Consider the following 25,567-nt stretch of genomic DNA (forward strand, 5'->3'; position numbering starts at 1 on the left):
GTGATTTTTCCCCTTACCTTGTAATAGAGCCTGCCCTATATTACAGGTGTGCCACTTGAGGCAGCAAGCGGCGAAAAGATTTGCAAAAGTCGACTTACCAGCCCGGGGCTTAGCTGAGGAATAAGGGCCTGACCTGTCTCCAGGTCCCACCATGGCATTTTCTGCATTTTGTAGCCTCGGTGATGATACAGAAACACACCAGGAGATGTGAAACTCTCACATTCCTCTTGCTTGGTGGCTTCCTGCCAAAACAGGCCAGCTGGCCCCATTAAGAACCAGTATTCATATTTTTTGCAGCATTGTGACCAGACTGTGAAGGGTCTCAGCAAGAGCTAACTAGCATCTTCCTAATGGTTTTCATGGACTTTCTTGCTGCTGCTTGGAAAAATCCAACAGATGCGTTTTAACTGCCCCAGATGCAAGGTAATCTCACATTAACACATCCCTGCCAAGCCTAAACCCACTTCTTCTAGGAAGAAATCCTTTTGCAGGGGTGTCACTACCAGTTATTTGCAGGGTGGTTCTGCAGAAGGACCCGAACACAGCTGGACCCCAGGGCCTGCTCAGAATCCAGCTGAAAGCAGCAACTGGGTAATTAATATATAACGATCACAGAGAGCATTTGCATGCATACAGCATAATATTTTGTTTCCATGTGCTGCAATGCCGTACCTCCTTATCCAATTCTAACGGCTCAGTGCCCAAATGACAGCTCAGAAGGAAGAGCACTGAAAGAATCTCACCCGCTTTCCTTTCTTCTTAAGCATGAAAATACTTTGCCGTGTTTGCTGAATTTTCCACAAAGAGAAACCAAGGGAGGTAGAGACATAACTTAAATGCTGCTGTGCCCCACGGTATATTTTGTATCAAAAATGAAAATTTGTCAAAAAAATTGTCAAAAAAGTGTTTCATGAAAATTATTTTCCAAATGAAAATAAAAATATATTTAGATTGGTTAAAAAAAAAATATGTAACCCTTACGGAACAAAGTATTCATCTTCTATTTTGAAATTACTTTTCATTTTGGTATTTTCTTTGAATTTATGAAAAATACAAAGAAAAACCTCAAGAAATGAAAGCTATATTGATTTTTTTTCAACTCTAATGGAGTACTTGAAGGACATTCCAGTTAACAGGACATTTACATGAAATGCTTTTGTTCTGCTACAGAATAAAGGGCATTTCAGAATTATGAAACTCAGCTAAAGACATGGCTCCCACATGGTTTTAATGGATATCTGGAGAAGGTAAAAATCCGGGTGTAGCAGCAAAAAAGTTACATGAATTTTTCTATCACTCTGTTAGTTAAGAGCTCAAGGCTATTTAAGAATGACTTTACCAGTAGTAAAACAGTTCATTCTGTATCTCACACATAATTGACTGTGGTCCACAAGGACATCAGTTCTAGTTCTTAAAACACAAGGTTGACCATTTTCATGAATTTCATTTCTCTCCTCTAAGAAATAGTCTCTGGACAATAACATATTTCACAAAAGCTACCACACAGCAATGTAGTCGTATAATATAACTGTAGTTCCTCTCAGTCATTAATGGAATAGGACAAAATACAACAAATGCTTGGCTGCCTACTTCTGCTCCAGAAAACATATGCCTGTGGAGAAACAGGTCAAGTGTCATGCAAAATATGAACTAAAAAGCATGTAAATGCACATTGGTCAACTTCTGTTAGTGGAGGTCCAAGAATTGGGCATTTTATATCAAAATTTGATCCACTCTAGGAGAAACTTAAAACTTGAAAGTCAAGGCATGTAGCAGGGACAAGCATGCCGATCAGAGAACCAGATTTTCTAAAAGAGTGTTTTGGGGAATTCAAAGCTGTCTTTACTTAAGAATGTAGAAAACAAAATCCTAGAAAGAGCAACCTCCTTTACAGCATCTGAGGTTGAGAATTCAGAAATCCATGTATTCAAAATTATTCTCTGTTTAAAGCAGGCACTAAAATTTGCTCATATTTCAAGAAGCAGTATCAAAAATTTCTTCCTAAGAGGAAGAAATCTTAAGAAATTAATGAATGTAAAAAGAAAGGCCCACGGACTGTACAAAATACAAGGAACAACTACTTATATTCAAGCTGAATGTGTTGACATGTTTTGGCATGTGTAAATTTCAGATAAGCACCGTTAGGAGAGACATTCTCTGAATTTCTGAGTGATGAGAAAAATGCTCAGGTATTTACACTTTTACTCCGTAAGCCATTGGGCCATGACAATTTTTTTTTTAACTGCAATTAAATGCCTTTTTTTTTTTTTAACCAAATTGAATCACAGGAAAATAAGTTGGGAGCAGAAAAAGCTGCTTTTATATTGTCAAAGCAATGGAAGCGTAACGGTAACCAGATTTGCCATAAATTTGTGCAATGTTGCCCTGGGCAAATTTACATTAAACAAATTTCTAATTTGTTGTATAATTATAATCAGCTAATGCCATTCAAATATAATGAATAATGCAACCCTCATTCATATTCACAAAGGATTTTAGTCCTAATCATTCTCATCAATTTGGACAGTTTGCTTTTTGGGGCAGATAAACAGTGTTATCCCATGATTTTTTTTTTTTAAGTGATTTATCATCTGTAATTCGGTGAAAAGAAGGATGATGGTGAATGAGGGCTGATTTACTCCTGCTCTTCACTGTGGTTCAACAACAGAACTCTCTTTTTGGTTGTTACCCCATGTCTTTACAACATCTCCAGTCAAACCGGCTGTTGCTTGACCTGTGCCATGGCTATTCGGTTCACACCCAACTCAACCCAACTCCAGAATCTTTCAGTCTTCATCCCTAACAACGTACCCAGGCAGATCAATGCCAACTCTCTCCAAGCGAATAGGAATTCTGCTAAAATCCACAGATATTATTCAGCATAAAACCCTCTTTGCTAAAAGTAAAGATAACGACAAGGGCATGTAGTCATGAAGAAGGCAGAAAGCCTGCAAAAACAGTCCTCCCTGTCCAAATTATTTTTAAGAAAGAATAAAAGCTGCATTTTTAAATGAAACTCCCAAAAGGAGAAGAAACAATGAAATTCTGGTCCAATTCAAGCCAGTGGCTGTGAGCTGAGCAGGATGAAGATTAGCCCCGATAACCTCAATTTCAGTTTATAATTCTTCTGCAGCTGGTGTTCCCTGAGCCAGGGCCATGTAACTATTCCAGCTTTGCTGTTTACTGGCATCCTATTGCTCTCCTATCGGCAGATCAGCTTTTTCCACCTTTATGGTCCTCTGCCTGAAGTGAGATAATTCCATTTCCTCCCACGAGCTGAACCCTAATTTCCAGAGAGCAATTTGTGTATGATTGACAGACCTGCCACATACATTATTCTGCCCAACAGAGGAACTTTTTTTTTGTTGTTGTTGTTGTTGTTGTTATGAAAATATTTCTGCACATTTTATGGATGCAATGCCTGGGAAGAAGAAAATGCAGGCCCTCTCCCTGCCTCACAGACAACAGTGCTGGGCCATGAGCACTCATGAGTGGGGAGACTCTTGAGCTGTTGGTGACGTACAAAAAGATGGACAGTCCTGGGCTATGGCAATCCTGGACTAAGGATCAAATTAAGGATGATGCTGAGTCTAAGTGAAGCAGAGGAGTAGAGAATAATTGCTATCTTCAAATGCTTGCTTGGGAATAGGGTCATCCGAAGGAGAAGAACCTAGGAAAGATTTCTGTGTCCCGCTGCTGGACCTTGCAGCAAGACTTGCTGCAGGCTAGGCTAAAAATCAGGCTGTTCTGATACAGCATCTTCCACCCTAATGAGCTCTCCTAAGTGTCTCATGTTTCAAAAGCTGTCACTCAAATTACCCTCACTCTCCCAAGGTAATTTGGTTTTCTGTTGTCCCTCCTGAAAAGAGAGTGACATGAAAAACACAGCGTACCATCAACAAAGGAAGAAGTAGCAGCATACCACTGAAATTCTAGAAAGAAAAATATTTACAGCATGCCAGCATTTGAAGGAGATTGCAAAATTCATTTTTGTGCATCCCCCTCAGTGCTTGTTGCACATTGCCTTGCTGTTTGGGCTTTAGCAGCACCCGAGGTGATAGCCATGCAGCCCCGCTGCAGTACAGGAATCACGTCCCTACCTTTCAAACCTCATCTCTTCAGCAAGAAAGAGGATGTCCCTTCTGCCCTTGCTGCTCTGCATCATGATTAAGCTTGGACAAGGAGAAACAAAGAGCACCTTCTCCCACGAGGTCCCAACAGTCAAAACTTGAGGCACAGAGAAAGCTCCCCAAAGCTTCCCATTTTTAACTCTGTAACTGTGTTCAAGCATCAATGATGTTACCAACAAATCGGTCACCCAAATTAAGAGCCAAATAGAATAATCATGAGTCACAGATTATGGTTGGAAAAGACCTTGAAGATCCTCAAGTCCAAGTCAAATCTTAATGAATTCTCTGGATTCCCTACATCGGACATTTCACAAAAATCTGCCTGCTTGCATCTCCTTGCAACCTTCCAAAACATCAGTGCTTGCTTGATGTTTGCAGCTCACATTAATTCCCTCTGCCTACATTTCACTTACAGAAAATCAATGGCACTCGCACATTATGATCAACATCATAACAGTTTCCCTTTAGGCTTGCAATGCACTGTGTAATCATCCTTTCTGTTAATAATCCAGGCATGCAGTTGCTCAATATTTAAAACTAAAAAATGCAAATGCTACATAGTGACTTCAGCTTATGACTTGTAGCAAAAACAAAGCTCTTCAAAAAAATCAATCAGCTCTTTCAAAAACCATTAAAAAGTAGTATTTAATAGAAAAGTTTACCTTTAAACCCTAGTGAGGCAATATTGTCTTTCCCACTATTAAACTTTGGAAGAACAAACCTGTAAAATAAAAGTTCCTTTTTTCTTTTTTTTTAACTGATCTTCAGCATTTGTAAAAGGAAGAAAAACACCTCTTTTATAGTAACTCATTGAAAATCAAAAGTTAATCATCATTTTTTTTTCTACCTAAAAAGAACAAACTTACCTCTATCTTATATTACATGTGCCCTAAGTGTATGATGGTGAGAAAGATAATTTATTTCTTATCTTTAGGAAGTAAAGAGGAGAGAAATCTGGTTAGCTGTTCTCTTATCTTCAAGGAGCTGCCCTCTTTATAAAACCGCTATTCAAGTTCTGCCCTTGAATGACAGATACCTCAGGACCCGTAAATCAAAATTTCCTTAACTTGTTATCTCCCAGTGTGAAACTTCTCATTAATTGCATTGCTTTGTATCTTGTCACTCAAAACCAAAACAGTTGTGAGGCAGAAATTCTAAAAGCCCTCAACAGACATGTTTAATTTTATTATACTACCTAATCAAAGCACAGAGCACTGCAATGCAATTAACAGAACACGAAAATGGAGGCCAGACATGAAATCTCTCCCTTTGGACATGCTCCTTCCACCTTGGGCTCAGCGGACTCCAGGCTGGGTTGGAATCGTTGCTTTAATATTACTGCTACTTCAGAAATCACATTTCCCTGTGCAAAGCTCAGTGTCCAGGTGTAATGGAAGACCTGTGCTACATGTCAGGCAGGATGGCCGGTGGGGAAAAGTTACAAAGTCCTACGAGTTTTCATGAGGAACATACACAGGCTTTCACTTCAGGGCTATACTTACTCACTTTGCTGAAATAATGCCCTATTTAGGCACTTTTTAGTAAAGTACATTAGGTTCATCTAGCTGTATTATTATGCAGGGTCCAAGTTTTACATATTAAAAAAAGGCATTGCAAGAAAAGAACATCCTAACCAAGAAGTCCCTATTTGTTACCTGTTCTGTGATTTCAAAGAAGGCTGGTCATATAATATTTAGGGGGTTTCAAGCCCAATATTGATTAAAAAAAAGAAGGGCTGTGTTTTCATCAAAACCTTCTTGTTTGTTTCTTGTTTGCTTATTTGGCTTTTGGCAATTACGAGGAAGCTGCTGTTTATTTTCCCCAGTAAAAAGCAAAACTTCTTCATCAAACACTCTTCCCCAAGCTCCATGCTGAAAATCATTATTCATTAAAAAATAATAAATAACAATTTGCAGCTGATGCACAAACCTTTTCCAACCAAGAGCTTTGCTGAGGGTACCAGCCACGCTGCTCGGTAGATCTATGCGGTGCTAGTGGCTTCAGTGGGATGGAGGTGGCTCATGCCGGTGCAGGAGCTGACACGTTGGCATCCGCTCCCAGCTCTGCGTTTGCTCCTCATCCTTCCTTTTCTCCTCCAACTATTTCCAGCAAATTTCCAGACACGCTGTTCTTATCCTGAACCTGTATTTTAACCTGTAAAAGTTGTATGATGCCCGGAATTAAGTATGCTTTATTCTCCTAATAATACTGTTAGCACAGGAGCCCCACTGAAATCCTCATGCCCCATCCTAACCTCACCTTCTATTTGATAAAGCGGGATACTCTGAAGAAAATGAAGATATTTCCAGGCCAAGTTTCTCTAGGAAACTGAGGAACTTGTGTTAGATGTCAGCCCTGATGCGGTCAGTGAAGGGAGGAAAGGAGTAGTCCCACTCCTTGGCCACTTCTCCGTCTTGTACATGAATTAAACTTCTAACTGTAATGGTGGTTAATAAAACCACCCAGAATAAGTATGGATAAGTGATCTGAAGCAGGATTCCATATTTCTCCCATCATTATTTTCTTCCTTCTCAACAATGATGGCAAAAAAACTCCTTCAATCCCTACCTGCTTTCTTCCCAGGATCAGCAAGCCTTCCAGAAAGGAACATTTAGCAAAACCCTCATGTGCCTCCACAAAACATCTTTAAAGAAAATGTCTTCTCGTTATAGTTTCTTTCAGAATTTTGTGCCTTGAGGGAGCACTTAGATTAGGTCTTCAAGAGGGTTTTTCCCGTAACAAAACTAAAAATTAGTTTGATTTAAAAATAATAAAAAAATAGGTAAAATTTTCAAGAAATTATGTGGACTCAAACTGTGGACTTCAAGGCAATATGGTAGAGGGAAATAAATGGACATAAATAGAAAAGAGAAGTAGAAAGCATAAAACTGTAGCGTACAAGAAGTAGCTCAAGTCTACGATTGCCAAGATGGCAATCGCACACTGGTCTGGCCCTGGGCTCTCTGAAGGGATTGGGATTTTCTCAGTAGGGCACAGGCTTGGCCATAGGGCACTTTGGTCCCACAGGAAGAGTAAGGGGACCTTGTCTGAGGGCACGTTCATGTTGAGTTCTTGGCTACGATCCCAACAAGTGCATGGTGTGTCCACAGCACGTCCAAGATGAATCATGTGGCTCTTCCATGAGCATCGGTGGGAAGGCAGGAACTTCGGGGCCTTAGGATGACTTTGATGGAGAAAGTTTTGCTTGCTAGTACAGAACATCACTGGCAATATTCTACAGTTATGTTTTCTTTTTCCCCCGCCACTAATCTGGGCTTATTTCAGGAACTTATGCAGGCTGTTTCTGTCCAAGTGAAACTAATTCCTCCCTCCCAGGTTTTTCCACTGAAGCACAGACAGGCACTGCTGCCCTCCCACCTTCTCTTCATGGCTCCCATGTATTTACCACGTCCTCCTGTCTCCTGCCGAGGTTGGCCCTAGCATGTGAATGGGAGATGTGTTTCTTTTCTTCTCCAAGGTCAAGAATAAGAGCTGGTTTCAAAGGCAGGTTTAGACCGTTATTGTCCTTTGGGAAAAACACAGCCATTTAATCTCCCTAATAGTGGCTCTAATTAAGGATGCAAATATTCAATTAATCTGGAATACACAGTGGGCTTCACAACTGAGCGAAACAATGTGAACGAAGTAGTTGGCCTGAGACCACCATTTCTTTTATACTCTTCCCCTTTCACAAAGCATTACCTTGCTAAGAACGATGGTTTATTCATACACCTGGGGGCCAAAGCCCTGGGGATCTGGGATATTTAACTATACCAAGTCCCCTCGCCAGCAGCACGCACAATGATGACACCTCACCGGACACCTGTCCTATATTTTCTATATTTCCTATATATGAGTCAGGACTCAAGAGGTCTGAATTTATGCTCAGCTTCTGCTTAGATGTTGTATGGGCTGTTGGATGAACCTCAAAAAAAAAAACCCATGCAAATTGACCATCTCCATCTTTCTCCCTCCCAAACTCTTCCAGGCTGGGCGTTTTCAGCCTTTGGAAAGCCTGAAAGGAACCACCACCATCTGGGGCTTGCCCAGGGCCCAAATAGTGGCAAGTCATCCCCAAAAACCCTACCACAAGCAGAACGGCTCCTCCAAATGCTCCTCCATCCCGGCCCCTGCCATGAAACTGAGCCTTGCAAAGTGCTTATCTCCAGGGAGGAGGGATTTGTAGATCCTATTTTGGGAAGCCAATATTTTGGGAAGCTTGAGGTAACTTCAGTGTAGGTAACACTCAAAGGATCTCTTCTCAGTGCTGGCTGGGTGAGCTGAAGGGATGTCTCATCTTACGGCAGCTGCTCGGATGAGGTAGCTTCTCTTCCCAAACCAAAGAAGAAAATACGCGGGCAGTTCTCAGCTAGAGGAACGTTCTGTCTGGCTGGAGACCAAAGCCAAAAAAGCTCTGCCTATAATGCTCTGGTGCAAGCACATCCAAACGATGTGCACAGCGGAGTGAGCCGGAGCGCTCCAGCGAGCGCGCAGGAGCATAGGCAAACCCCCAAAGTGGGCACCACTTGGCAGCGCCACATTCGGAGAAGAAATGAGACCCAACAGGGTCAAACTCACCTGCAAAGAAGACCATTTGCCTCGGTGACGCTGCATGGATGAAGGGGAACCCAGAGGTAACACCAAGATCCACAGGGAATTTGAACACAGGTGTTTCATTTCATCCCAGGAATTACTCTGCAAATCCTAAATCCTTTGTAATGAGGATGTATCAGACTGTAAAAATACAGTCTGGTACGAAATTCCCCTTACTTCAGAACTACCTATTTTATGGTTTTGATTTCATACGACAGAAAACAGGACATCTTATTCTTCTAGAAGATGTACATTTTCCAAAAGTACCTTCTGAAATTTTAGGCTTTTGTTTCTCTTTTTTTCCCCCCTCCTATTATTTGTTTTCTCCCAAGACTAGAGTAAGGCAGGGAATGTACATGCTTTTTGAGGCAGATAAATATACAGCACCTGTGGATGGTGCCCCAGCGATGCAGACCCACAGAAATGGCAGGTTTCAAACCCTGGGCCAAGGTAGTGGAAGATGAGATAATTTTGCTGGCTGGACAAAGAGTATTCACTCAGCCAGCTTTACACATGCCCTTGCTAAATGCTGCACTACTTTGTCTCTACAGATTTATTTTCTTCCTTATTGCTTTAAACCATTCAAATGAACAACCAAAACCTATTTAAAACCGTCTTTGAAGAACTAGATTTACCACAGGATTAAGGCTCCTCTCTGTAATCTTGTCAGATTAGGGTCTGTGTCTTCTTATTTATGTTAACCTCTCAAGGCTGACCTAAATATTGCTTGTAATGTAGTTCTGCTGTAGTTCCTTACATCTTCCCAAACATGTTCTTAGCAGCTCCCCTTGCCCCCTGAAAAACCCTGGCCAAATTATAGCCAGATGCTTGGCACTTGGGGAGAAATACTGTAATAGCAAGCAAATGTGTGTATAAAAAGAGAAAATCCATTTCAATAATAAAACATATTTCATTTTCTAGTTCCTGAGATATTATTAAAAAGAAGGAGCAGAACAAATAGGCAAGGCAACATGAAAGATATGTTGACAGAGTCCTAGCAAACATCCAACAGGAAATTTAAAGTTAAGATGATGCTCACATTATGCCTTTTGTAATGGCATCCACTAAAGATTTCCTGGGCAGGTTTTCATTTTATGTTGAAAGCTAAAGATTATAGTAATCTTAATTTAATATGTGCTCTCTCTAGTTGTAATGGCTACTTAGAATGTGAAAAAAATGGTTACTGCCCTTTTTATTTAGCATCGCATCAAGCAATCGGATAAACAACACAAAAACACTCTTAAAGAACATCAGGCCTGCCTGCAAAATTAAGCCCTCAGAAGGCAAAAGTGCCACAGTTTTACATGGCCCTTCGAGAGTTCTTTTCAGCCCACTTATTTGTATGTTTTAGAAGACAGGAGTATAATTGCAACATCCACTTTCCCCTGCCTCTATTGCAAAGAGAAGTAATTTTGACTGGATTTTGATCTTAAAGCAGAGCCTCCCTGTACGCAGGCAGCCTGCTTCACCTACCTGTGTCTCCTCACCTCCTCCTCACTGTAAATAGAGTGCATTTCTTTGCTACGAGGCACCGACCTTTTCAGAAGTCCTGGCTGTTGTCCTCACTTTGGTCCTCCCCTTTGGAGACTGCCCACGCATTACGCTAGAAAAGCATAATATTATTAACAAGTTATTAGCTGACACAAGCTGTGCCTAAACAGAACAGTTCAGTGATCAAGTTTTTGCCCTGTTCTTTTCCAGAGCAGGCCCTAAGTTTGAGAGGAACCCTCTGGACAAATGTTTTTACAGTTCAAATTGACGTGTTTTTCTCCTTTTTTTGGCCACAATCATTATCCTTAATGTACAAAGCTGATGAGAGGGAATAGAAGGGTCATTAATGCTTGCTCTCTTTAACGGTCCTCTTAAGTCTTCCTGAATTGTCCACAGAACAACTGAAAAGAGACACTGAGGTCCTCTCCATTGCCTTCTGCAGGCAACCATGTCTCCGTGGCTGATAAAAGACAACAAATCTTTGTCTTTGGACTTTAGGTCCATGGTGGAGCTGAGCAAAGGGGATACCCCTCGCATGTGGCATGGAAAAAAAAACTTTTTTTTTTTTTCTTCAGTGTTAGGTGTATAATTTTGGTCCTGAATTTCTAGTTGGCAGCACAGTTGTATACAGCATTTTTCCACTCATTACAAGAGCAGGAGGGAAAGATGCTGAAGTGCACAAAGCTTGGGAACTAACCAAAGTTTTATTTCTCCCTTTGTTTCCCAGCTTCCTGCACACTGTCGATATGCCTGCGACGGTGGTTCGGGATGCGTGACCTGATGTTTTAATAACATATGCATTCTCCTGGCCAGCTCTCATTCTGCTGTTTAGCTTGATTATTGGCTGGCATTTCACCCTAGGGCTCGCCCCTCTTCAAAAGCAAACACACCCAACAATACCTTTCCTTTTCGAAGGACAGGAATTGACATCTAAAAAATATACTGAAATCATTAAATGGGAGACTTCTTAAGCCACAACCGATTTGCTCTACGCACCTCGCAGGCGGAAGGCCTCGGTGTTTCATGATTTCCAGGTAAACTTTGTAGGCCACTGTTGACCCCAGCTGTCTGTCAGAAGCAAGGACAAGGGGAGAGGCTGAACCCCCAAACTCCCACGTTAATCTCATGGGCACTGTGGCTAACCACAGCTCACCATCTTCATGGCTGTGGGAGAAAGGAAAAGGTAAGTGGTCATGGGACTTCGTTTTTCAGTCTTTGGGACTTCGTTTTCGGCCTGGAGGGGCCACGTTTTCGCTGTTAAGCCACTTTAGTGTCTGAACATGCCTTTTCCCCTCAGTAACTGCTTGCTCATTTTTACACACAGCCTGCATTCCGTGTGGAAATCAGGAATACAGTAAAAAGCAAACATCAGCATTTCAACAGGGCAAACAAGGGAGAGCCAGCCGCTTCCACCCAGGATTTCTAGGTGTGCAATCCTCAAAGGACCACCCAGTCATTATGCAATGAGATTCAAAAATTGAAATTAATACTGCACTTTGGGATGTCAAAGGATTTTTGGCATCATGGACTACATTTAGCTCAAACACCTGTGCACGTTTTCCTGTGAACACAACCATTTGTTTTTGACTTATCCTTTGTATGGTTTTCTGGTGAAAAGGGGCTAGTGAAGCACTCAGACTTTGGTAATCTTGCTTTTCTATTTGGGATGAGTAATAAAGGCCAGAAAGTTAAAAGAAAAAAAAAGAGACAAGAATAATCATACTATTAATTACTATTAATTAATTTAATTACTATTAAATATCTAAGTATGATCTCTAATGGGAAGAACTCCACCAACTGCAACTGAAGTAGTGGGTTAATGAATTGACTGAACTGACTTTATCATGAGAGAAGCACCAGGTGTATCGGGGTGGGATAATGAAAGATACCTAAGAGAACTCAAGGGATACCTAAGAAATTCAGTGAAACTAAAATTTTGTCAGAGGACAAGTGTTGAGCATCACCACAACCACAAGCCATTTACACAAAAGAACAGCTGGTGGTTACGTGCATATTATGCTTTATTCACCCAAACAGTTCTCACTAGGGATTGGTATCTGTTGACTATTGTCTTCCTTTTTTAATATACGCCAGTGCATTTGGCATTACATGACATGATAAAGAACCAGGAAGATCTCATTAGGTACCTGGGTCTTGACAACCCCAGGCCAGTTCCCTCTGACTTTGCTTTCTAAGCTTAGTATTTCAGGAATTTTTTTCAGCATCCTTCTTTCCTGCAGCTGACTCTTTCCATAATGAGAGCCACATGTTTCCTAATAGCAATAGACCAAAATTAGATGCAGCATGCTGATTCTTCCCAGACTGCCAAGGGTTTGTAGAATACCACCCGGCTACAACAGTGGGGACTTGATTCATTTCACACTTCATAACCAAGATGGAAATGGCCATGGAAGCTACAAGAAAGAGTACAAATCCTGTATCACTATTAGAAAATAAGTGCATTTTTAGTCCCAAATTTTACCAAATGCCAATGCATTTAGGGAGGGGAAAAGCACATGTAACTGTGCTCCATAGTTGAGCTTTTGTTTAAAAGAAGAAAAAATGCACACGAACAAACCTGGTAACGTGCTTTCCAAGACTATCTCCATAGACAGAAAAGACAGCCCAAATACAAGCTGTGTGTGGCTTGCCCGAATCCTGAAGAGACTAGCGAACACCTCAGACGTGTGAGACGGATTTTACAGCCGTGGCACTTCATGCACTCGTAGGACAGCACAAAATTAAACATTTCTCATGCTGCCACCTCAAGTTTTGTGCTCCGCAGGGTAAAAACCACCTAGTGCCGCTGCGGAGCTTGCGGACACAGACACCCCTGTGCTCTCCACTGGTTCAGCTGGTTGCAGATGAAGCAAACGAGGCTGATGAAGACCTAGGATTGTCAAGAGGGAAAAGTAACAGCACTGATTTGCACCAAAACACGTTCTGAGAAGCAAGGGCAATGTCTCATTTGGACAAGGCTGATAATGTGCTCACAAAGAGAAGCAGTGTCCTCATTCACCTGGCCTGGTGGGGTAAGGACATGTGAACGAGCCTTTTTGCAAGCCCACCCTGCTGCATTGTTAGCACATATGGAAAGAAGAGAAGAAAAAGGTGGTTTGGAACCACTTTTGCATCTAACTTTATTAACTTCAGGAACTTCCTGTAGCTTTCTCTCCCAGGTCATTAATAAGCTTGCTAAGCACCTTCATGTGCACTTGCAAAAAGATATGATTAATCTATAGCTTCTCTGTGAGTATCTGTTAAGGAACTTGTATATTTATGTGCCCACTCTGCTCGGGCTCGCTAGACAATAAGTATTTGCTGGCTTGCTTGCTGCCAACGTGGGCAGGAACCAGCTTGGAACAAGCAACTTGCACCCACTTCCAGCAGCTTCTGTAAGAACCAAGGGGTGCAGGAGGCCGCCTGCTTCCTCCAGCCTTGGAAATGTTCTCCGTGCTTGCAAACGCACAGGGCAAAGCCCAGAGCACTTGAGGAGCTGAGGGCTTTCCCAACCACGTGCACCCACTCAGCCCTTCGTGCTGCTCCTACCTGTCCCCCTCGCATTGATGGCTTAGAAATATGTCCTTTAAAAGGTCCCTGCCACTGCTCCTTCCCCAGGGGAGTCACCTGCTCCTAGGATGCCAAGAACGGTCCGGTTGCTCCATGGGGCTTCTCGATTCCTGCCCTCCATTAAACCATGACTTCAGGGAAGATTGTGGCAGCTCCTGCCCTGCAGGCCACAAAAAACAAAGCTCTAAAAAAGCAAAAACAGATTTATTTCCCCTTACTATTTTTCTTCTTCTCTGGTGCAGTTTGGTTCTACTAAGAAGCTGATTCAGTCTGCACGCTGAATGCTTCTGAAGTCTGCAGCCTAAATTCCCTGAAAGGGCTCCCGTACTGAGGGGTAATGGCTCTAATTAACCCAGGACTGCTCAAAAATATGCAAGTCTGCATTATTGAATATTCTGTCACTAAAATAGAAAAACAGCAGTTGGGGGAACTGTCTTTTTTCTTTTTGTTAGCTCTAACATATAATCAACTTTGAATTTATGCTTGGAAGAAGGAAATTTAAATATCGGAAAAGTCTGAGAGAAATTATCGAGAGGAGAACATATGCCAATATACAAACTGAAACGTTATTTAAAGATTCGTAGCGGCAAAAAAGAAATTCCCTTCACAGAAAGAAGGCAGGGAGGAAGAATCCTCATTGCAGCTAAGGAAAATGAACGTTGCATCTGGAAAGCAGGAAAAAAATGTATTTTCTGAGCTGGCAAGATGCTCTTGCTAACTCCTCTGGAAGGAGAGGCAGACGGGCCCGTAGCCACAGTGGGGTTGACCACATGGCCAGAAGCTCCCACCTGTGCCCCACAGAGCCACCAGCCACCTCCGGAGGACCCCCAAGTGCCACGGGCTCTTCTGGTGGCTTCGTTGGCCCACTTGAGTTGGATTTTCTCTGCTGCATTTTCTCTAACGCTGGCAGTGACTTAAGAACTCACCTGACTGCAGTTGTCCTACAAACACATCTTTTATATATAAGAGAGAATCAGAACACAGAGAGGACTACCGTATACATATGTATTTTTAGATGCATGTGGAGGTGTGGGTACATACCTATATACACACTTTACCAAATCATAACCACCAAACTAAAAGGGGAAAATGGTGCACAACAATCATGTCACGATAGGAAGACCAACCAACCCTTTCACATGAGCAACAGGAATCAAGGCAGTCCAAAAGGGGTTATTTGCCTAAACCATCTCGCTGACACTGAATAGGTCCCCATGAGCCCATTGCAGCGCTATCGCACACACCCTGCACGTACAAAAACGTGCAAGGAATTCCAGGCAAGCCGGACCCTTTGCAAGACAACTCCAGTGCCCGAACTGATTCCCACCAGCTGAGCACCTCCCTTCTGCCTTTCCTGCTGTCCCCAAACGAAGTGGAGCCAGCACGTTTGTGACACCCAAGCTGACATGGCCACGGGGCTTCGGAAACGCGGGGAAAACACCCTGAAATGGGCTTTTGATTTGGCTGTGGATGCTGGTGTGCCGCTGCGGGTCTCCAATATGAAAGGGGACAGTGTTCGTGGAGACAAGTTTCCTGCTGGTTCTAGACAAGGAGGACTAGGCTGGGGGAGGAGAGCACCGGCACGGGCAGGAAGACAGCCTCAGTCAAGCAGACTGGTTTATTCATCACGACAAATTTTGATGACAGCAGTAAATAAATCCATTCGCCCCTCATCTTCTTAGGGTGCCTACAGGACAGGGGGAAATGATTATGATAATTGCATCCAGAGACATCTGCTCAAACCGGCACATGGAATATTTTGGTCCCTGCAGAACAGCGGCCATCACGGAACGTCAGGCAGAAGCTCCCATCCTTTTTCCGCGGGGAGGAAGGAGGAAAAGGCAGCCGACTTGTTCACAACGTGGCAAGGGACAGACGGGCTGTAACAGGAGAGAGCAGCGAGGGCTCCAGAGGGCTTGGCAAGAGCAAGAGCCACTGCATGGGGGCCGCGCAGCTGCAGCAGGCACAAAACAGGCTCAAAACCCCCAAAAACTTCGTCTGGAAGCTCCCCGAGACAGAGCGGGTGAACAGAAAAGGGAGAAGTAGACCTTCAAAGGTCTCCTATACCGAACAGGCATGGATGCTCTCCAGCGAAATAAGTGTCATGTAATAGATACCAAAAGCTGGGATTCTCCAAGGCGCTGTGAGAACACGTGTCCTCAGACGTCACTGCGACACCGTAAGCCTGGGGTACGATAACACAGGTTGGGTATGTGTGCGTTTGCCCAACAAACACACATTTTGTTGTGGTAGGATGCTCAGGATGCTCCTGTGCAGAAATGTAGGCACAGCCCAGGGTCTGGGAACCTTTGGGCTATACTGGCCAGAGCATGAAACTGCAGCAAAGCAGCCCCACAGGAGGCCAAGCTGGACGCTTACTCTGCCATCTCCTACCCACACACTGCTAACTCCCAAGGGGTACTGCCTCTACCTCCAAAAATCAAGCCTGAGACTCCGCTAAGCCCAGGCTCTCACCCTACTCCTAGCACAAGGGCATCGTAGGGTGGCTGCAAACCCATGAATGTGCCAGAGGGGTGTAAAATTGCTTAGCGTAAACACGGATCAGGCCTTCTGGCGTTCAGTATTAATTATCACTTTACTTGCCTCGTTAAAGAGGAACCCCATTAAAGATCCATTAGAGAGTGCATTTTTTAATCAAGGCTTAAATTATAGTGCACGCCGCAATCAGAAGAACTATTGTATGGCAGCACCAACAGCCAGAACTGTGTATGAAGCAGCAAAAGGCCTGAAATAAAACACATTGTTACGCCAGTCACAGCGTTATGAGAAAAATTTGCATAATATTTGGGTACCCACCGAAGCTATAGGCACATAAACAAACTCGATACCACTGATTATTCATCAAGTTACACAATGCATTTGTTCCATCTCCTACAACTTTGTCTAGTGGCTTTGCTCTCGATACAATAAATCAGGTTCCTCATATGCATTACAGCACATCAGTTGTTCATCTTAAATTTGCAGGCGGGTGCTCTCTTGGTAGCTATTTGTATTCCCCACTGAAACTAACAGATCTACCTGCACCCACTCGGGTTGGAAGGAAATCTTGTCTTTCCAACAGGGTTACAGGGTCCTCCCTGCAACCTTCCCATGCAAAGAGAAGAGGCCCCCACACAACACCCTTTCCCACCCCAGAAACTCCCGTGTGGTCAAACATGGCTGGTTGGAGAGCACGGCATCAGGCCGACGTGTTCACACCCCAAGAAGTCCATGAAGAGGCACCTCTGGGGCTGGCCGGGTGCTGCTTTCTGGGACCCTTCATCCTGCTCAAGGTCTTCTCCTGCAGCACTAGCACAAAGCCCATCCTCGTGCTCTCAGGGCAACACCAGCAAGGAGCAACTGCAGGAAACGGAGGATATCCAGCCAGCTGTGTTTCCAAATGTTCTATTTCTAATTCAAAAAAAAAGTGCTGGCATTGTCAAATTTGTTCTTAAAAATGTGCTAGTTTTGACAACTGGTTGGGCACAAAGTGAAAAAACAGCTATTTTCTTGATTTTCAATTTCAAAAGGCTGTTTCATTTTTAATACTGATTTTACTTTTCCATTAGTTTTCGCACTCTTGCTATTGACGTGTTTGCTTGGGGATAACCCAACTGCCAGACCCATCCTGCTGCTTTCTCTCCCAGCACCCCAATCCAGCAGGATCACTTTTCTGGGAGATCTGCTGCAGCCAAGGAGTTTGCACATGAAGAATTGACACTTCTGCTGGCTCATCACCAAGCGACACGAAACACTGCAAGACAGCCCACTTAGAAATATCAAAGCTCATAAACGATGTTTTTCCCCTCTGAAACACTAGTTCTTCCCTCTTCCTTGAAACTCTCCGAAAGAGCAGCCCAGCCTCACAACCCTACAAGATCTCCTGCTTTGTCCTCAGCTACCACCTCGACCCATCCTCCCCTCTCAGAAAGTCTTCTCCAAGACCTGTAGGAAGGACAGGCTGAAGTGGCTTTCACATGGTTGTCCCTTCAGAGCTATGTGGTTCTTGTTGCAAGCTCAAGACACTTGAGGAGCAAAGCACAGGTGGAAAAGCAAGCACCCAACGTGCAGGAATCGGCCCCATTTGCTGCCTTAAGCGCAATTTTTTCCCTGTTTCACAGAAACTTCGGGTGCATTACTCCCCAGCCATGAGTCAATTGCTTTTCTTCTGCAGCAACCTCGAGTTTTCTGCTGCAGTATTCACTGCATCTTCAGGAGAGCTGCTGTCAACCCAGAAGTGTAACTGGAATATCCTCATCCCTAACTCATAAGACAGCAGACCTGGTTACTACATTTTGAGACCTCATCGTGAGCCAAGAGCTGGGATGGAGCCCTCCTTCCTAGCTCTGGGGCAGGTGCCACCAACCAACCCCCCTGACTTACCCCTCAAGGTCTACCCTGACGCCACATCACTATTTAGCAGAGAAGGGCACAAAGCGGCAGGCTCTCTGCAACACTCCCTCACCACAGGAGGCTGGAAATGGAAGTACGAGCAGTTGCAAATACCCTGCAGAGCTATCCCAAGCAAACATCTTGCAAGGGGATCTGCTGTTCAGAGGAAAACCGACTCCAACTGGAGACGCAGAGCTCAAAGTCAAAGGCACGTGAGAACCTCAGGTACTGGGAAAGCAGAGAACACTGTGGGACTGAGTCCATGGAGCACCTGCATCTCCAGCACTGTATAGAGCTCTGCTATTACCTTTTTTGAAGGGACACAGCAACACTGCAAAATGGGTCAAAACATGACAAAAAGTCTGGTCAATATAAGGTGACCAACCCTTCAGTAAGAGTTTAAGGGAGTGAGGATCTCCAGCCTGGAAAGTGAATGTGGCACCCCGGTTTCTTCAGAGGTCTTGCATCTTCAAGTGAGAAGCACGAAAACATACACGAAGGCAGAAAGGATATGGTTGTGTCATCCTCGGAAGGACGTATTTTTGTCAAAACTGGAAAAAAAAAAAAAAGGAAAAGAGTACTACAGCTACACTGGAACAAACAAGGCAAAAAGCAGCCAGCGTTTTCTTACTGGGCAGCATCTCTATGGAAGATGCTTGCCAATTAACTTGTTGTGAACCAAACCTATTCCTTGCATGGCCTTTCTTACTGCTTTGAAACCTCAGACACATTTTAAGCCTCAGGCGTGGAAAGCAAATTCGAATTCCCCATGTAGCGGCGGCGTGGGAAGCATTCGTGACCATGTAGTGAGTCCATCAGGAACACCATGTACCCTCACACGTGGCTCCAGACTGAGAAGCAGCAGGCTGGGAACTAGCAGAAAAGGGCAGTTTCTTTGAGACTGCTTAATATGGGCAAAACAGTTCAATATTTCAATGATACATTATACTTGTTTACTGAAAAAACACCCCATGATCTTCAGCACAGCTGTACCAGCACAACTATTCAGTCTTCTTCTGAGTAAGAAAACACCTGCTCCAAAGCATGCTGTGGCAATGGTTACCGTCTGTCCCTGTGTTGGAGGTATCTGTACCAAAGCACAGATTTTGGGTGTTGCAGAAATTCCCCACCAAGTGCTCTTGTACAGAGCACTCGATTTGAACTCCAGCAGCGCTCACACAACGCAGTCTGCTCTCATTACTGCAGCACATACATTGCTGCACCGCTGCTCATGTGGCTTGGCTCAAGGAGGCCCATATCCTGAAGTGACAGGAGTCAACCAGGAGAGCGAAGTTGTTCACCTAATTTATAGATGATCTGTCCAACTCTTCTTCATCAGAGCCTGACCATGAAACTTATTTGACGCTGCTTTTGCTTGTAGTAAATAAGAGTATAATGAAGTCTACTTTACTATTCTTGGCCCGTCTAAGTTTTAACATATCATTAACACTGTAACCCAATTCAGATTTTCAGTGTGATAGATAACAGCCCTGCACGTGTCTAGGTGAACCTTATGTTTTTAAAATATCTAGTAAAGCACGTGAACAAGTTACCTGGAGTATTTAAGAACAAACAGTAACCCCACAGTGGGCTGCTTAAATCTAGGGGGAAGCAGGACAGGGAGCAAAGCACACGTCTGCTTGGAATTTAAAGGAGCTTCCTCTACCTATGGAATGACAAAATAGGCACGTGATTACATCTCGATCAACGGAAAGGGAACCGTAAGTGGTATGTAAGAGACAGCTAGGGCACAAGAAATGCAGCTCTTTGTAACTTTACAGCCATTAGGAATACGCAGAAAATGCATCAAAAATATATATATAATTTTATGAAGCCTTTCTGTCTTCCCAGGCTGCAGCGCTTATGTTGTTCGAAGCCCTTCCTAATGCCTGGGCTGAATATCTATGAGGAAAGTTCACTTTAAAACAACAAAAAAAACACCTCTCCCCGCAAAGCCACAATGCCACTGTCCCTCACCAAGAACATTTGGTCATTCTCCCACAACCTTTCACTCACAAAAAGGACATCCTGGAAGCAGTCACTGTTCATGAGGAGTTGAAATCACTTCATCAAACCAGCACTGACTCAATAGGTGGACAGTGATTTATATTGGCCCTCCTTTTCCCATTTGAGGAACAGTTAAGCTTCCAAGCTCCCTTGGAAGACAGCAGATGGCAAGAGTGCAGATACAGTTGGCCAGGGACACTTCTTTGCTGCGGCCAATACTGAGGTCCCACAACACAACCAGTCTTGGAGAATCATCTCCTGGAGTTTCCTGCCCGTTTGGTCCAAGCAAGGTGGGGAAAGACAGAAACATCCTTCAAAGAGGAAGGCCCAAGCTGTGCAACACTGGCATTTGGGACAAAGCATGAGCTGTCCCCACTCTGGTCATCTGTGATCTGCTAAAATCAGCAGATTGGGGATAACTCCGTTAAGAATTCAGACCCTTCGGAATGAAGGCAACGGATCAAGTTCTGGCTGGGCAGGGGCAGATCAGCTCTGTAGCGCACACATCCTTCCAGAAAGCAACACGAAGCAAATCCCAAAGCCCCTGGGAAAGCTTCAAAGCAACCTCTAAAAACAGCCTGGCAAACCCCTGCCTTGATGTCCCAATTGCATCCCGCATCCCTGTGCCTTGATAAAATCCCACGGGGATCCGGAGCCACGTGCGGGAGGGCGCTCTCATTCCGCACTCATTCCCATGCACAGGGGACAAAAGCAACAGGTAGAGATGGAAGATTGCGGGAAAGCCAGGAAGAAACGAGCTGGTCTGTGCCAACCCTTGAGAAGCTGCCCCGTATTTGTAGGGCTGATGGAGAAGAGGGGGATGACAGGATCTGAAATCATGCAGTTTCCATGAAGTACTTTTTGGAGAGGCAAAGATAAAAACTGATAAAACTGATAAAAACAGAAAAAAACTCTGCTCTTTTAAAGGTTTCAAGGCCTTCTGGAAAATTCAAGCAGCAGGAAGCTCAAGATGCCTACCAAGCAGTGCAAACCTCAGACTAATTCTGATGTGGCTGATAGCAAGACAAGACACAATTAAGCTCTTCCTGATTCACATACTTAATGACATTCTCCTGCTATTTATAAGTTTGCAGCAGTTATAATTAGTAATGCTATTAGTGATACCTCATCACGGCATTAAGTGCAGTGCCTTTACTTTGCAAAGAATTATGACATTAACTCCGATAATAAATCATTTTTCCTCGTCATCTTGTAAACTTAATTGGGAACATGTTTCACACCAAGAAAAACAGGTTGATGACCCAGAGCTCATGGTGGCATTTGGTCCAAGCAGGGTCCCTGGACCCAGCCATTCCCGACAGCTCCGGTGCTCTCAACCTCATCCAATAAAGCCAATCCCGCAACGATTCATTTTCCCACTGTTTTCCCTAATCACAGCCCTAGTCTCCTTTGCTGCATTTCAAGTGTTTGGAAAACTAAATAGGAACAGACGGAGAAAAACATAGTCAGAGGTAACTGAAAACTCCCTCTCTCCTTTTTCTTTCCCTCCTGTAGACATAAGCTCGAGTATCTTTGAGTACTAAGCTCTGCTAAGCTTGAGCTCTAGGTATAAACTGTATCAAAGTAATGCTTAGAAAAGAAATATGTAGGAATATATGTTCTGAAAGAACACTTTTAGGAAAACGTATTCTTTCATGGAAGAACACATTTAGGAAAATGTATTCTTTCAGACAGAAAAAAGAAAACTAAAACCTGGCACGCTGATGCTCCACATTTATGCTCTATCAATATGGGACAAATTGATTTACAACTCAGACCACTACTTTGGTAACTGTCAAGTGATACCTGGCCAATGTTTTTCTGGAGGAAATCCAATAAAACCTCAAGCCACCATCACCAGAAAGCCTTCAGTTACCTCATCTCTCTTCCCTCCTGACAGGGGTCTGTGCTGTTGCTGCCTGGAATGGGGAAACTGAGGTTTCTGGGTCGTCCATGAAAAATGAAGAAGGATTTTTCTTTTCTGTAACACTTTTGCTTGGCTCCATAGTGATGACTGGACCAAAACTTTTGTTTTGCTACTTGAAAGAAAGATGCATACACGAAGAAACAGCCCAATTTAGCTGTAGCCGTAATCCAGTATTTACTGAAGTGCTGCATAGGCATTTCCCAAAGAAGAGGTCAGGCTGTGCTCTGAAGTACAGCCTGTAAAGGCTTGTGCATCTCTTAAGAGAGCTACAACACGTCAAGGGCCAGATTCCGATTTCACTATCTTAACATCAGGACCCTTAACTCATACCAACATCTACGAGACAGAAAAAGATGATCCCACGTGTTTTCCTCAAAGAATTTGGAATTAATATAATAATTTTGTTATATGGCATATATGTCATATATGATATGTCATAGACTGCTTACACTTTCTCTTTCTGTAAAGTAGCACCCCATTGCATCTGTCCCACATGGGTATTTTTCAAACTTGATTAAAAAAAAAAATCTTTTTTTTTTTTTTTCCAGACCAAAGCTCTGGATCCCATCCAATCCCACAAACACCACTGAAGAAACCCATACTTCTTCCTCCATCCTACAGAGGAGGGGCCTGTATTTACTCAGTAATTCCATTTTGTGGTAGCTGACACTCTCACGCTGACAGTGCGCTGGGCTCTGCCGGAGAACTGGCTGCAAGGAAGAGATGAATTCCCCCATCCCTTGCTGAGCGGAGCTTTACATGTTGGGTTGGATTCAGCAGGAATATGCAAAGAAGTTACTGTTAGGTGGCATCAACTGGAGCTTAATCAGATCATGCACGGCTGTTACCATCCAAGTTTCAGAAGCACAAAATTGGGTACCAGAGTCGGAGACTCGCTTTGCTCCTGCATCTTTGGTGATGCCATTTCCCAGCAAAAAGAAATGGAGGGAGGGAAAGGGGATTTGCAGTGCCGGATATTACTAGCAGAGTGCAGTTATACTGGGCATAAGTGCTTGCAAGCATAATTTCATGCCCTCTAATGAGACATGACAAAGATCATCATTTCCAGATTCTCCAAGAAAGAGAGCAGGAGACCCGACAGCAGAGAGGGAATCGTAAGGGTAGGCAGAGCAACACAACTTTTCTCCATCCTGGGACGGAACATGCAGCATAAACTTGTGCTGTGCGGTGGGGACTGCCCTTAAAATTGCTCTTATCCTACTCTTTTCCCAATGCTGTGACGTGCTGGAGGCACCACCGCATCTGGCCTTCTTGCAGCACCAGCCAGTGCTTCGAGTCTTCCCAATGTAACCTGGATATTTAGCTTCAAAGCACAAAGACTACACCTAGAGTCACAAAAACAGCCTGGAACCACCTGAATTTCTGCAGCTCGGTGTCATTTCTCTTCCAAAGTTAGTGGGCAAACAAGGGGCGGATCTGCACAGGGTCCTTCGATAGAGCTTTCCAAACTGTCCAGCTGCTGAGGTCTTCTGGTGTCCAACTTTTTGTTGATAACGTGCACGTTTGAAGGCCCAGCCCTGACTTGACACACGTTATTTCCATGACTACTTGCACGTGTCCAATCCACAGCAGCAACAGCATGTTCAGGTTGGAGCCTGACAAGAGCAAAGCTCCCCAGAACTCGAAGGCATTTGTGCCTGGGGACATCAGGACCCTCCTTCTGAAGGGACCAAGCAGAAAAACCACCACCAGAATCCAGGATTCAGCCCCTCTGAACAGGACTCCCGGCACTTTTGCCTTGGAATGGAATTAAGCCATTTGCTATAATTCTTCCTAAAGCTCTTAACTCCCTGCCCACCAGAATTCCTGGTTTATTATCCACGCTCACCCACCATGGGGGATACTCCCATAATCTTCCTACCAAACAGGATTAATACCCTGCTTGCTCATGTGAGTTCTTTAAAGCACAGAGTTCAACAGAAATCCCTCTCCAAAGGTATCCAATAACTAAGAATTACAGACAGGACAGGACTATTAATGGATCCACCAATAACTAAGAATTACAGACAGGACAGGACTATTAATGGGTCCAAGAGAGGAGAAAAAGGAAGAAAAGGCAGCATTGAGCCTTATCCTCCCAACAAGGAAAGCACAAAAAGTTGAGAGAAAGAAAAAAGGGGGGTTTAAAAAGCTGTTTTATTTCCTCCCTGGTGCTTTTTCTGTTTGACAATCATCTGTCAAAATTAGTGAGAGATTAACTTGTCCAGTAGAAAGCTTGCTTATTGTTGGAAAACAGCTGTAGATAGGTACCACTTCAATAAAAATCCTTCAGCTGAAGTGAATTCATTTCTAAAAAGGAGAAAAGAAAAGAAAAGAAAAGAAAAGAAAAGAAAAGAAAAGAAAAGAAAAGAAAAGAAAAGAAAAGAAAAGAAAAGAAAAGAAAAGAAAAGAAAAGAAAAGAAAAGAAAAGAAAAGAAATCGGAGGCAAATTCCTACTGCAGGATTCCCAGGATTAGGGAAGTAAGATGTAAGGCAGAGGTTTGAGTCTGGTTTGGTCTGAACAACCAGTGGTTTTAAACCGAGTTTCTTACACACCAGACAACAGTCCTCATCTTCAGGCTTTCCGTGCCCCAGGAATGATGCTTGTCCTGATTTTGGTGGTAGGTGGTTCCCAAACACACACAGGGGAGAGAATAAACCATTTCCCAGCGCATTGCAACCCCAGACTTAAACCACCCCACTTCATAGTGAACTCCCTCTGGGAATCCAGACCTGCAGATCCTTCCGAATCTTGGAATTCTGCAATATCAGAGGCTGTTGTGGCTCCTTCACACCTTTGATGCCTAATCTCATTGATATAACAGGTGCCAACACCTAATTTAACATCAAATTCACCTCTATCAGTGGCAGACAGTCACCAAGTTGCCTTTCTGTCACACAACCCAACTCATGACCCAAACGCTGTCTAAACCAGCAGTGCTCTATTAACATCCTTAAATAATGGGCAGGAAGAGGCCTCTTTTTTTCCTTTTTTTCTGGGATTTCCTTTATAATGGGAAATCTCCCAAGGCTCTGGGCACATTCCAGCAAGCATTTCCCCTTCAAGCTTAAGAGGATCTGCTCTGCTACACGGCAGGTTATCAGTGTTGGTGCCCCTCATGCTCAAGGCAACAGCAATCTTCAGCATCACTTACACTCGCGTTGACCAACAGCATCAAATCCTCACGATGTTGCTCACACACTGGTTACTTCAGCAAGCAGAGGACGGGGCCACCACTAAGTCCATTTTCCTCAAGCATCAGACAATTTTTAATTCTTTTTTTTTTTTTTCCCTCCAGGAATGAGCGATTTCTTTGCAGCTCCAGCAGCCGCAGGCAGGAATTCCCTTTTCATAAGGCAGCTGTTTCCACCTCTGGCTGTTGTTTTGCTAAACACAACCTAAAGGGATGACACCAGCACAGATGAATCCCAAACAGCTGCTGTAAATACACACCGA

Source organism: Tinamus guttatus, unplaced genomic scaffold (genome assembly GCF_059628265.1).
Source record: "Tinamus guttatus ecotype Peru unplaced genomic scaffold, ASM5962826v1 Tinamus_guttatus_pri_ptg000443l, whole genome shotgun sequence".
Lineage (NCBI taxonomy): Eukaryota > Metazoa > Chordata > Aves > Tinamiformes > Tinamidae > Tinamus > Tinamus guttatus.